Genomic DNA, 13,219 nt, shown 5'->3' with positions numbered 1-13,219 from the left:
CAATTTGATTAGTTTATATCTACCCCAGCAGTTAGTACAGTGCCTGGCACATAGAAAGTGTTTAACAAATACCACTGAAAAATAAAGAAAGACTTAAATGTGGTGGCTGAAGGAAATTTTGGAATAATTTTCTAGTTAATCTGGACACTATTTTTTTCTTAGGTTTTGTTTTGCTTTTGAAAAGGTATTTGCTAAGCATTTACTGTCTGTCAGGCACTGTACTAAGAGCTGGGGTAGATACTAGTTAATCGAATTGGACACAGTCTGGCTCAGATTTTTAATACCCATTTTGCAGATGAGGAAACTGAGGCACAGAGAAGCAGTGACTTGTCCAAGATCACACAGGAGACAAGTGGAAAGGTGGAAGGGTTGGAGCCAGAAAATTAGCTCTCTAGTCCTCTGACTCTGAGGCCTAGGCTATATCCACTAGGCGAAGCTGCTTCTAGTTAATTTAGAGAGTAGGAAAAACGGTGCATTTTTTCCATGCAGGGGGAATAGATGAGGGACTTATGTTGAGTCAAGGCACAGATTCAACAAGTCAAGACAACTGTGACATTTAGCCACAGCAGCCACAGGAAATCTCAGTACGGTGCTCTACACAGAGTAAGCTCTCAATAAATTCCAACTATTAATTGACTGTCTTTTTCTTCTGTTTGTTTCCATTAACTGTCCTTGTGGGAAATTAAGATAATATTTTGGAATAAGTATAACCTTCATATGTCTCGTATTTTTGGCTGTCATCAACTACTATTTGAAATCTTAATGGTGATACTGAAAAAATGTGAGGTGATAACAACTCTCCCTGATGTGGACTTGAAACTTAATTTGACATGTTTTCTTTCAAGATTATGTCCTTATTTTGACCTTCACCAAAGTCCAGCCCTCCATCTGATATGACAGAGGGTAACAGCAAATACCATCTCTGAAAATAAATTAAATAGGACATTACCACTAAGCAGTGCCTGGCGTTAAAGTTGCTATTTAATGGGTTGAGTTACCAAGGGAGGGTGTATTCTTCCTATTTTGGGAATTTTTAAATATAGGAGAGAGTTGCTATTTTTCTAGGTGACTTAAACTCGAGTTCTGATTCTAGGAAATGCATATGAACCAGTGTGGCTCAGTGGAAAGAGCCTGGGCTTCGGAGTCAGAGGTCATGGGTTCGAATCCCGGCTCTGCCACTTAGCTGTGTGACTGTGGGCAAGTCACTTAAGTTCTCTATGCCTCAGTTACCTCATCTGTAAAATGGGGATTAACTGTGAGCCTCACATGGGACAACCTGATTACCCTGTATCTACCCCAGCGCTTAGAACAGTGCTCTGCACATAATAAGCGCTTAACAAATGCCAACATTAATTAATTAATATGATGATCTCCTATTGCCTATTAAAGAGATACTTGAATACTTACACTGTAAATCCCATGTAGGAAAGGAACTGTGCTCAAGCTGATTGTGTTCTCTCTCCCTCAGCACTTAGTATAGTGTTTCTTTTTATTTTTTTTTCTGGTATTTGTGAAGGGCTTACTATGTGCCAGGCACTATTCTAAGCACTGGCGTAAATAATAATAATAGTGATGATATTCATTAAGCGCTTACTATGTGCAAAGCACTGTTTTAAACACTGGGGGGATACTAGCAGATCAGGTTGTCCCACATGGGGCTCACAGTCTTAATCCCCATTTTACAGATGAGATAACTGAGGCCCAGAAAAGTTAAGTAACTTGCCCAGAGTCACAGCTGACAAGCGGTGGAGCCGGGATTAGAACCCATGACCTCTGACTCCCAAGCCTGTGCTCTTTCCACTGAGCCACGCTGCTTCTCTTGTGCTTAAGACACAATGAGAGCTTAACAATTATTATTAGAACAAAGGCACAAGCCCCTAGAACCAGGTTGTTGATGAGCAGGTATTGGAGATTCTGGGACAGAGTGGTAGTAGACTAAGCGTTCAGTGGGTAACAGTCAAGCTCACAAAGTGTATGGACGACCCTCTTCCCAGCAGAAACAGCATGACCTAGTGGAAAGATCCTGAGCCTGGGAGTCAGAGGACTTGAGTTCTAATCCTAACTATGCCCCTTGTCTGTTGTATGACCCTAGGTAAATCACTTCATTTCTGTTATCAGTTTCTTCATCTGTAATAAGACAATTCAATACCTCGTTCTCCCTTCTATTTAGATGCCGAGCCCGAGGAGACACAAAGATGACATTCATTCAGTACTATTTATTGAGCACTTACTATGTGCAGGGCACTGTACTAAGCGCTTGGAATGTACAATTCAGCAACACATAGAGACAATCCCTGCCCAATAACGGGCTCATAGTCTGAACGACATCTGACTTGATTATCCTGTAACTAACTAAGCACCTCGTACAGTGCTTGGCACATAATAAGCACATATTATTAGTAGTAGTACTGGAATTATTAGTAAATGAGAGTTCCAAAGCAAAGACCACTTGGTCTCATGAGTTCATGGCAGTTCTAAGAGAGATTCATCTCTTTACAAAATTATAGCAGAAGATAAAGTCCAATATCAGAACTGTCAAAAGTAGATTTTACAATTGAAAAAAATCTCAACTATGTATATTTTTAGAACTCAGGTTTCCTTAGAAAATTAAGGCAGCTCCCAGAGTAAAAATACCATCCTGGTATAGAATATTTAAATTAATGATAGTCTCTTAAACATTGTATAAGTTACAGGGATAAATGTGGCAAACTTGCATCTGCATGGTAAATCCTCTGGGAATCAGAGGACCTGGGTTGTAATTTTGGTTCCTCCATTTGTCTGCTCTGAGACCTTGGACAAGTTACTTAACTTCTCAGTGTCTCAGTTTCCTCATCTGGGGATTAAATCCTACTCCCTCCTACTTAGGGAGGACAGGGACTGTGTCCAACCTGATTATCTTGTATCTACCTCAATGTTTAGTATGGTGCTTAGCAGAAAGTAAGCACTTAACAGGTACCATAAAAAAATTGATTAAATGAATTAAATGCATTGTCCTTAAGAATGATTACAAACTACTTGTGGGAAAATACTCCAGTTCATATGAACCAGTTTACATTTTTTTTTTCATTTCAAATTCAGTTCCCAAATTCTTAAATATATGCTCCCTCTCCCTTTCTCTCTATATACCAAGATAACAGCTTGTCAGAGAACTGTTGCAAACGGCAGCAGGACCAGCAAAGCAGATGGATATTATTTTTATACTGGCTTTTACGTGATAATTTGAGTTTACATAGGGTCATCCTAAATATTGTCTAAGTGCATGAAATGACTCAAGTTGCTGTCTAACCTTCAATAGGCTGTTTGCCTTCTTTTCAACTAAATGTGCTAGCAACTGTGATCCATCAAAAGAAATGTAGCAGTTCCTTAAATAGCAGGGAAGGAATTAACAGAGTTCAATAGGGGATTTAAAGTGCCCCTGTAAATTTTAGAAAACCCCTACAGGTCCTCTTTACCACTAGATATGCTGGACTCTGCACTTTTATGATGTCTTCCGTGTTATTTAATGCATCCGTGTCCTTTAAGCACTTGGCACTGACTGCATCCTGAGCCCCAGTGCACTTATGTACATATTAAAAGCAGGGTGGCCTAGTGAAAAGAGCATAGACCTGAGAGTCAGGGGATCTGGGTTCTGATCCCAGCAATGCCACATACCTGATGTGGGACCTTGGGCAACTCACTTCTCTGTCCCTCAGTTCCCTCATTTGCAAAATGGGGATTCAACGTCTGTTTCTCTACTACCTACATTGTGAGTCCCATGTGGAACTAATTATTTGTACCTATGCCAGTGTTTAGTGCAGTGCTTGGCCCATAGTAAGTGCTTAACAAATATTATTATTATTATATCCTTATTCTCTACCATTTCCCCATCTGTAGTTTATTTTAATATCTGCCTCTCTCCTTAAACGATAAGCTCCTTATGGGCAGGGAGCTTGTTTACCAACTGTGTTGTACTGTAAGTCTTATAAGCACTTAATGAAGTGCTCTGCACAGAATAAATGTTTAATCAATACCTTTGTTTGATAGCTTTTTTATATTTTTTCACCTTTCCTACTGAGTCCTTCCTCCTCTTAGGATCGCACCTGGAGAGTTTCCAGCACTCTACCAGACTCAGCTATGAGAGGGAGAGTCAAGCAGAGGCATACCCATTCCATTCCTAGCTTGGGCAGAGGCTAGCGAGTGGAAGGCAATCTGCTACAAATCAAAACTCATCTGTGCTGGGCAGCAGCAGGATGGGAGTTACTCATTCAATAGTATTTATTGAGCCCTTACTATGTGCAGAGCACTGTACTGAGCACTTGGAATGTATAATTCGGCAACGAACAGAGACAATCCCTGCCTAATGACGGGCTTACAGACTCGAGGGTGGAGACTCAAGTTTACTGAGTGGAAGAGGGCAGTGGTAAATCACTTCCATATTTTTACTACAAAAATATTATGGAAATACTAGCAGAGCCTTTGCAGATGGAGTTGGAGCATTCTGGGAGAGATGTGTCCATGGAGTCGCTATGGGTCGGGGACAACTCGACAGCATAAGACAAGACTTTGTCTTTCCCCAAACCCTACCCCACCGTATTTTCAATTGTGAGCCCCTGGAGGTACAGCGACTGGATTTAACTCTCATCTCTGTACCATCAACTTTAAAGAATTCAATCACCTCACGCCCTCCTCCCTTACTTCACTGTTCTTCTATTTCAACCCAGCCCGCATACTTCGCTCCTCTAATGCCAACCTATGCACTGTACCTCTTTCTCGTCTATCTCACCTATCTCACTACTGACCTCTCCCGCATGGCTCCAGCCTGGAATGCCCTCCTTGTTCATATTCGACAGACAATTATTCTCCCCACCTTCAAAGCCTTATTGAAGGGACATCTCCTCCAAGAGGCCCTCCCTGTCAAAGCCCTCATTTCTTCTCCCACTCCTTTCTGTGTTGCCCTTATACTTGGATTTGCTCCCTTTATTCATCCCTCCCTCAGTCCCACTGCACTTATGTACATATCCAGAATTTTTTTATATTAGTGTCTGTCTCCCCCTCTAGACTGCAAATTCATTGTGGGCAGGGAATGTGTATTCCGACTGTTATATCGTACTCCTCAAATGCTTAATACAGTACTCTGCACACAGTAAGCCCTCAGTAAATTTGATTGATTCATCTGCTTATTATTGCCCAACACTTAGAAAAGTGATTTGCACAGAGTAAGAACTTAATAAATATTACTATTACTAGAGAAGCAGCGTGGTTCAGTGGAAAGAGCCCGGGTTTGGGAGTCAGAGGTCATGGGTTCGAATCCCGGCTCCGCCACTTGTCAGCTGTGTGACTGTGGGCAAGTCACTTCACTTCTCTGTGCCTTAGTTCCCTTATCTGGAAAATGGGGATTAACTGTGAGCCTCCCGTGGGACAACCTAATTACCCTGTATCTACCCCAGCGCTTAGAACAGTGCTCTGCACATAGTAAGCGCTTAACAAATACCAACATTATTATTATTACTTCTACTAATACTACTAATACTCTGCCACCTGTCAACTGTGTGACTTTGAGCAAGTCACTTCACTTCTCTGTGTCTCAGTTCCCTCATCTGTAAAATGGGGATGAAGACTGTGAGCCCCACCTGGGACAACCTGATCACCTTGTATTCTCCCCAGAGCTTAAAATGGTGCCCAGCACATAGTAAGCGCATAACAAATACCATACTACTTCTACTACTACTACTAAGTTTTTCTACTACTGTTTTTCCTCAAAACCCTTTCTTCCCAGAGTCTGAGTTTTATTTTCATTTTGGGCCTAGCATTAGGGGAAGCAGTGTGGTGAGGTGACAGAGAGTCTTAACTGTGCTGTTAGCCCACCATGTGACCATGAGAGAGTCACTTAACTTCTCTGTAAATCAGTTCCCCGATTTGTAAAATGGGGAGAGTAATACCTACCTCACAGGGTTGTTGTGTGGATTGAAATAAACTAATTAACTAATTTGTGAGTAATGGCATAGTTGGGCCTAGGAATCAGAAAGTCATGGGTTCTAATCCCAACTCCGCCATCTATCTGCTGTGTGGCCTTGGGCAAATCACTTCACTTCTCTGTGTTTCAGTTACCTCATCTGTAAAATGGGGATTGACACTGTGAGCCCTATATGGGACAAGGACTGTATCCAATCCAATTTGATAGTATCCACCCCAGCACTTAGTACAGTGCCTGGCACATAGTAAGCATTTAACAAATGCCATACTTTTTTTTCCAGGCCATTTCCATCAAGGTATTGCCAAGGTTAAATTTTCCATTCAATCGTCATCATCAATGCTATTCATTGAGTGCTTACTGTGTGCCAAGTACTGTACTAAACACATGGGAGAGTACAGTACAACAGAATTGGTATACCTCAAAGAGTTTACAATCTAGTGAGGGAAACGGACATCAAAATAATCTCCCAAGTGCTTAGTAATGTGCTCCTCACAGAGTAAGAGCTCAATAAACATGTTTGAATGAATGAATGAACCACAGACAGGGGACATAGCAAAGTATAAGAATGCGTACATAAGCATCATAGGGCTGAGGTGGTATGGGAAATTACAACCCCTTTACCTATTTTTAATATCAAAATAGGAATTACATATGACACTATCTTTTTAGTTTCATATTTGCTTTACAGTATATATCCCTTTGATTTTCTCTTTCACCTGGGTAGTGAAACTAGGCTGAAAAGTTTCACTTTTTGTTTCTTCACTAGCATCAAGAAGGATGCTTGAAGGGTGACAGTATTAACACATGATGTTACTGATGGGGAGTTTTCACGCAAATGTGTGGTTGCGGCTGAAAGGATGGTTTCTCCCAGACTGTGCATACAAAAAGGTTGACGAGGCCATGACTACTCCTGAATGAACTGCTGAGATCCAAGAGTGCTTCTTAAAGCTGCTGCTGCTCCTCCTTTTTAGTTGCCACTAGACCAAAGAAGCTACCTACCTGGGTGAGTGATGGTTGTTTGTCTTCGTTCCAACTAGGTGCCTCAAATGGCTGGATTTGCCCCTGGGTGAGGAGAACTGAGGGAGGGAGGTGTGGGGAAGGATAATCTGGGGTGAAAATTTGTGTCTAAGTAAAATTTGCAAAAAGTTCCAGGATCCCTCAAAGTCGAGCAATGCTTTGGAGCTCGTTGTGGGCAGGGAATATGTCTGTTTGTTGTTGCATTGTACTCTCCCAAGTGCTTAGTACAGTGCTTTGCACACAGTAAGCACTCAATAAATTCAATTGAATGAATGAATGAATGAATGAGGACAGGCATTTGAGCTTGGCTTTTAGAGTACAGAGTTTTGGGGGTGATTGCAATGCAAGAAAAAACTCTCAGTTCAAATATGAATATGCAAAGCAAGACTAAAAATAGGTGCATTTATTTCAAATTATATCATATTACTAATATGTGTGCCTAAAACCTTCTTCCTATCCTTTTTAGGTTAACTGAAAATTTAGCTGCAACCCTGGTTTTTTTTTTAAAAAGGAATTTTTGAAAGCCTATGGATACATACTCTATCTAGAATGTGCACATTATAATTATGAATTACACTATATTAATGACTATTTTGAGTACTCATATTCAGAAGCAGAATAGACCACACAAGTGATAAAGTTAGAATTTGAGAAGGGTTCAGACTTGTTTTAGGTACAAATCTAAGACGGGATATGAGATTTAACACTAACCTAATTACTGTACTACAGCTCTCTTTAAGAAAATGGTCAAACATTCTTCTTCTGACTATTTAAATGTACAGTGGCATGGTTTAGTCTACCATACTTCACCTAGCAACTGAGCTTATTTAAAGCATCTTGAAAAAGAATATAGTGTATTACATAATAAAGGTGCATACCCAAAGGATGCTGGCAGTCCATGACACCTTAGTCCATACACATTTCTAACTAGTTCCAACATTCTGGTCAAGGGCTAAAGATAAGTAAATCCTTCCCTGCCTTCTCTCCACCTGAACTGAGATTAAACAGTCAACAACAACTGGATCTTTGACAAAGACCTATCCAGAGTTTAAGTCAGATTTTTAAGGCACTGAAGGGTTACTCCAGCAGACTGTAGGCTTGTCATGGCAGGGAATGCATATTACCAACTCTGTTGCATTGTACTCTCCCAAGTGCATAGCAGAGTGCTCTGCACACAGTCAACACTCAATAAATACCACTGAGATAAAGTAAAGAGTTGAACTGTACAGGAAACTTCAGTTAAAAATGCAAGATGCAGATGTCAATGAGTTACCTACATCACATTCAGAGGAATTATTATCCAACAAGGTCATCAAATGTAGACAATCTAACATATCACTGTAAGAGGCTAAAACAGATATCAAAAAGGAAGTTATGGTTCCTCCACTATCAGCTAAAATTTTGGAAGGAAAAAGTCTTGCAACAACTTTCAAGAAGGTAGGTGAATTTATAAATATGATAGAAGGAGAAGATGACTCTAATGGATAGAGGAGTTCATTGGTGAAATGATGTAATCGGAAGGAGTTAATTTATATGTTAAGGTGTTTATGAAGAATAGAAGACTGTTGTTCCACATAAGTTGAACAAATTCTTCCCTGATATTGAAAACTAACAGTCAGAAAAATAAGCTTCTATTTTCAGCCTCCTGCAAAGACTCATAATCATATTACAATTCCTCATTTAGTGAATTTTGTGATATTATGCTTTAAGATTGAACAGAGATTAAGTAGTCTCTGCAGTAAGCATTAAGCTGTTTAACGTTACATTATATAAAAGATTTTCACTTACTTATCTTCTCCAGAGGTTCTGGAACTGATCCTACGTTTCCTAAGTCTAAAAGAAAACAGCACCGCACGAAGCAAACATCCACCAATGCAACTATATTTTCAAAGTTACAAAACTAGGTTGCATTGTATCTTCGGGTATGACAGATGAAGACAAAAAGAGCATGCAGAATATACACCATATGATATATATTTGAATTGAACAATCTACGATGAATCTATTATTGAACATCTCATTTTTCCCACAAGTAGAGATCTAGGGTGCAGATCTGTAATGATTATGTGATCTGTAATGATTACGTCTGAGAGGTTGAAGATGTGGAAAAGGAGGGAGTCAGGAGGTAGTCATGACCCAATCTAGTAGCTACATGGGGTGCTTTCTACTATAAAGATGAAGGTTCTACTTTCAATCAATCAATAGTATTATTGAGCACTTGTGTACAGAGCTTTAGATACAGTAGGCATTCTTCCATATTGCTGCTGCTAAGGTTCCAGTTAGTCAATCAATCAATGGTATTTATTGAACACTTACTGTGTGTAGAGCACCGTACCAAGTGCTTGGGAGAGTACAATATAATGGAGTTGGTAAATACATTCCCTGCACACAGTGTGCTTTCAGTGTAGAGTTTACATAAGCATGAACCATGTATCATCACCATCATCAACCATATTTATTGAGTGCTTACTGTATGCAGAGCAGAGCACTAAACTAAACGCTTGGGAGAGTACAATACAACAGAGGTGGTAGATATGTTCCCTGCTCACAACAAGTTTACAGTCTAGAGGGGGAGACAGACATTAATATAAGCAACTTATAATACAAATTTATAGATATATACAAAAGTTTTGTCCCTTCTTTGACAGTAGAAACATGTTCTGAGCTTGGCAAACAACATTCTTCCTTAAGATACCGTTGGCTTAATATTGCCATCTGATGCCATGTACCTATTTATAACTGCTTTTCCCATGGGGTAAAACAATTTTCCACCTAATGGTCTTTTAAACCTAAAAATGTTTGTCATGTCACATCTGCACACAATAAATATACTAGCCTCCCTCCACTCACTGTAGTTTCTTTAAGTATTATATGTCCTTAAACAAAAGAAATTGGTAAGAAAAGAAAAGAAAAAATATTGGGTTTGGTAAAGTTTATCTTTCATTTATTTGGTGCAAAGAGCCTCTGAAGGCAAAAACAGAATCTCCTGTTGAAACATTTCATTTACCTAACAGCTTGAAATCTTTACTGCAGATTATCTTTTATGTCAAGTTTTCGTTTTTTTTTCCTTTTGTGGCTGTATGCTGCAATTAAAGGGAACATAAAAGCCATACAGATTTAGTCACAAGGACCCTTTAATCATCCCGAGCCAAGATTCCTGCCCATGAAATGTTAATAGTGCATCCATGCATGTATTGCTTCATAGATAAATGTTCACTCTGGGTATAATTTCCATTTGGGTTTCTTTTTTCTTGATAATTTCCTCCTATGGCTTTTTTCAGCAGGCTTGTTCTGTGTTATGTTTGATGCCATCCTCTCAGTTTGATTCATTTCATTTTATTCAAAAGTTAATTAAATTTAGATAACACGCCTTTTGCTTGCTGTCTGATGTTTAAGGTAATGGACACCACGAGGATATATTGGAGAGAAGGGACAGTGTACTACAGCACTCTGACCCTCAGAATAAAACTGGACATTTGTTTTTTTCTGTTTTTCTTTCTTTAATTCAAAAAGTCAGACCTTGTTACTTAGGGTTCTGGGGGGTAACCATATTTGACAAAGGTAAATCAGATGCCATAGTCAATCTGCCTGATTCAAAAGATGCTTTCAAAAAACTAGAATGAGGCATCTTAAGTTATTAAAAATACACGTTGGTTTCCTCACAAAATTACATTTGAGATTTATCTAGCACCTTTTTCATGAGAAATTAAATAAGCATCACTCACCAGAAAGATAAATACAAATTTGTAAATAACGACTCAATTCTTTTCACAGCACTCCAGCGTGGTAGTAGCTATTATTAGTCCCATTTTATTGAAAGGCAACTGAGTCCCAGAACACATCTCTGCCAAGTCAGCCTCCTGTTTCACATACATTGGCATCAGTCTTCTGATTTCTGGTCTCAGCCTTAAAAATATTAACACCCCCTATGTTTTTGCAGCTTTCATGAGTATTACCTGACATGTTGCAAATCACCTGTATTCATTATTTCTCAATGCAGCTATGTGATGTTGGACAATATGATTACCCTGTATCTACCCCAGCACTTAAAACAGTGCTCTGCACATGGTAAGTGCTTAATAAATACCATAATTATTATTATTATAACAGAAAATATTAATTGCCCACAAATGCCCCCAAGTACATTGCCTTTTTCAGGGTATTATGCAAAAAGGTTACATGGAAAGTTCATGCTCACCGGGTTTACATTTTAAAATAGGTAATACTGGTGTGGACACATAGAGCAGGTAGACACGCATAACTGGGCAAATACTACTTTGAAAAAAAAATCAACACTGCAAGGATGCTGGTTGTTTATCAGACACCTCTACCATGGCATTAAAAAAACTTGAGAGGTTTTCAGGCAAACTTTGAGGTAAATCCTCATCAAAGTGTGGGGAGTGGGAGGTCCATGGAGGTTAGTGTCCCTGGCAGGGTCTTGACCAGGCCCTTCTGTTCAGGTGACCAGTTGCCTGATATAGAGGGAATATCTGGATGATCAGAAATTGAGATGAAATATAAATAACCTGAGATAAGAGAAGGGCAAGGCCAGCTCAATTCTGAACTGGGAACAATGGGAAACTGTGTTTCCCTAAGGAACCACAGGGTATGCAAGGTGATATGTCTAGAACATCAGGATTGCTTCACGAAGGCAAAGGGATAGGAATGTACAGGATAGGTGGGGTAAATTGATGAAAAGTTCAGCAATGATGGGAAAGGAACTTGAAATAAACTTCTCCTGAGGTGAAAAGGAAGTCATTGCTGGAGAAGACTGATCTATTTAAAGTGAGAGAAGGATCACAGACATCTGGATGGAGGAATTGGGTGGAAAATAGAAGCAGGAAACCCAGTGGAAATGAACTTCAGGAGTCTAGGCATGGGATGACAGGGTCAGGACTAGGGTCTGGGTAGAGAGGCGTTAATTAAACAGAGGCAATGATTACAAACACAAAGCTCCCTGCCTCACCAATGATAAAACCTAAGCAACAGAGAAGACTAAGCTTGACCAGGGTCAGGGAGAAAGAGAGGAGAAGAGAAGAAACCGAGCAAAGTCCTTTTTCCTTAAATTGATTATCTAGCCAAGGTATTTCTGAGACACTTTGTAGCAAATGAATGAACTTTGGTCAGATCATGTGTTTCAATTGATTGACAAATCAATTGGGTTTTAGCTGAACTGGGGGAAGGCGGGGAGGTGATGCTGGGGTTCTAAATTCACCCAAGGGTGATTATTGTTTTGCTTCAACAAGGAGACAATCAATTTGTGTGTGTGCATAGTTATGTCTTTTGGAACTGACTCAGGAAAATGTCCAAGGAACAACAACATGACCTAAAGGGGCTAAACAGCACAGTGGACCATTAAGCAGTGAGGGGTTAGGCAAGCTCATTCTTGTTGTGTTTCCTCAGGGTATGCAACACAATATGTCTAGAACATCAGAATTGCTTCACTAAGGCTAATTATTCACTTCTAATTATTGCCTCGCTCCAGAACATTAGTGGAGTTGAGCCTATAAGCTTCTTATGGTCTTTCTTCCAGCCATATTGGTAGACAAACAGCATGAGTGTTGTAATAGGAGTTTGTTTGTTTTATTGGGCTTGGACAATTCTCAATTCCACTTGAGGTAAAAGCAAGTAATTAGATACCTACTGAACACACGAGTGATTTTTTCCTACTACTGAAGACTGCAGACATTGAAGGGTGGGAGTACCAAGGGACATGGTCCTCCCCATGATTTTCCCATCACTGTAGACAGCACCACCATCCTTCCTATCTCACAAGTCTGTAACCTTGGCATCATCCTTGACTCATCTCTCTCATTCAACCCACTTACTCAATCTGATATTAAATCCAGTTGGTTCAACTTTCACAAAGTCACTAAAATCTGTACTTTCCTTTCCATCTAAACTGGTACCATGTTAGTTCAAGCACTTATCTTAACCCACGTTGATTACTGTATCAGCCTCCTTGATGACCTCCCTGTTTCTCCCCACTTGAATCCATACATCACTCTACTACCCGGATCATTTTTCTACAAAAACATTCAGTCCAATTTTCCCCACTCCTCAAGAACCTCCAGTGGTTGCCCATCCAACTCTGCAAACAGAAACTGTATATCACCAGCTTTAGAGCACTCTGTCATCTTGGCCTCTCCTACCTTACCTCACTGCTCTCCTACTACAACCCAGGCCGGACACTTTGCTACCTAATGCCAACCTACTCACCGTACCACAATTTCGTCTATCTTGCCGACC

The 13,219-nt window shown here is 39.9% G+C and overlaps 1 protein-coding gene and 1 non-coding gene across 4 annotated transcripts in view; one reads left to right on the top strand and one right to left on the bottom strand.

Moving 5' to 3' along the window:
* LOC100080375 (LIM domain containing preferred translocation partner in lipoma) overlaps positions 1-13,219 on the bottom strand; it is a 721,700-nt gene that overhangs the window by 206,050 nt on the left and 502,431 nt on the right. The gene's annotated exons all lie outside the window — the stretch shown is intronic.
* Positions 4,062-4,199, top strand: LOC114813586. Its single transcript, XR_003761303.1, has one exon. It is a non-coding gene; the product is annotated as a small nucleolar RNA SNORA7 (small nucleolar RNA).

Source organism: Ornithorhynchus anatinus, chromosome 7, assembly GCF_004115215.2.
Source record: "Ornithorhynchus anatinus isolate Pmale09 chromosome 7, mOrnAna1.pri.v4, whole genome shotgun sequence".
NCBI lineage: Eukaryota > Metazoa > Chordata > Mammalia > Monotremata > Ornithorhynchidae > Ornithorhynchus > Ornithorhynchus anatinus.
This window is presented reverse-complemented; position numbering and strand designations above follow the sequence as displayed.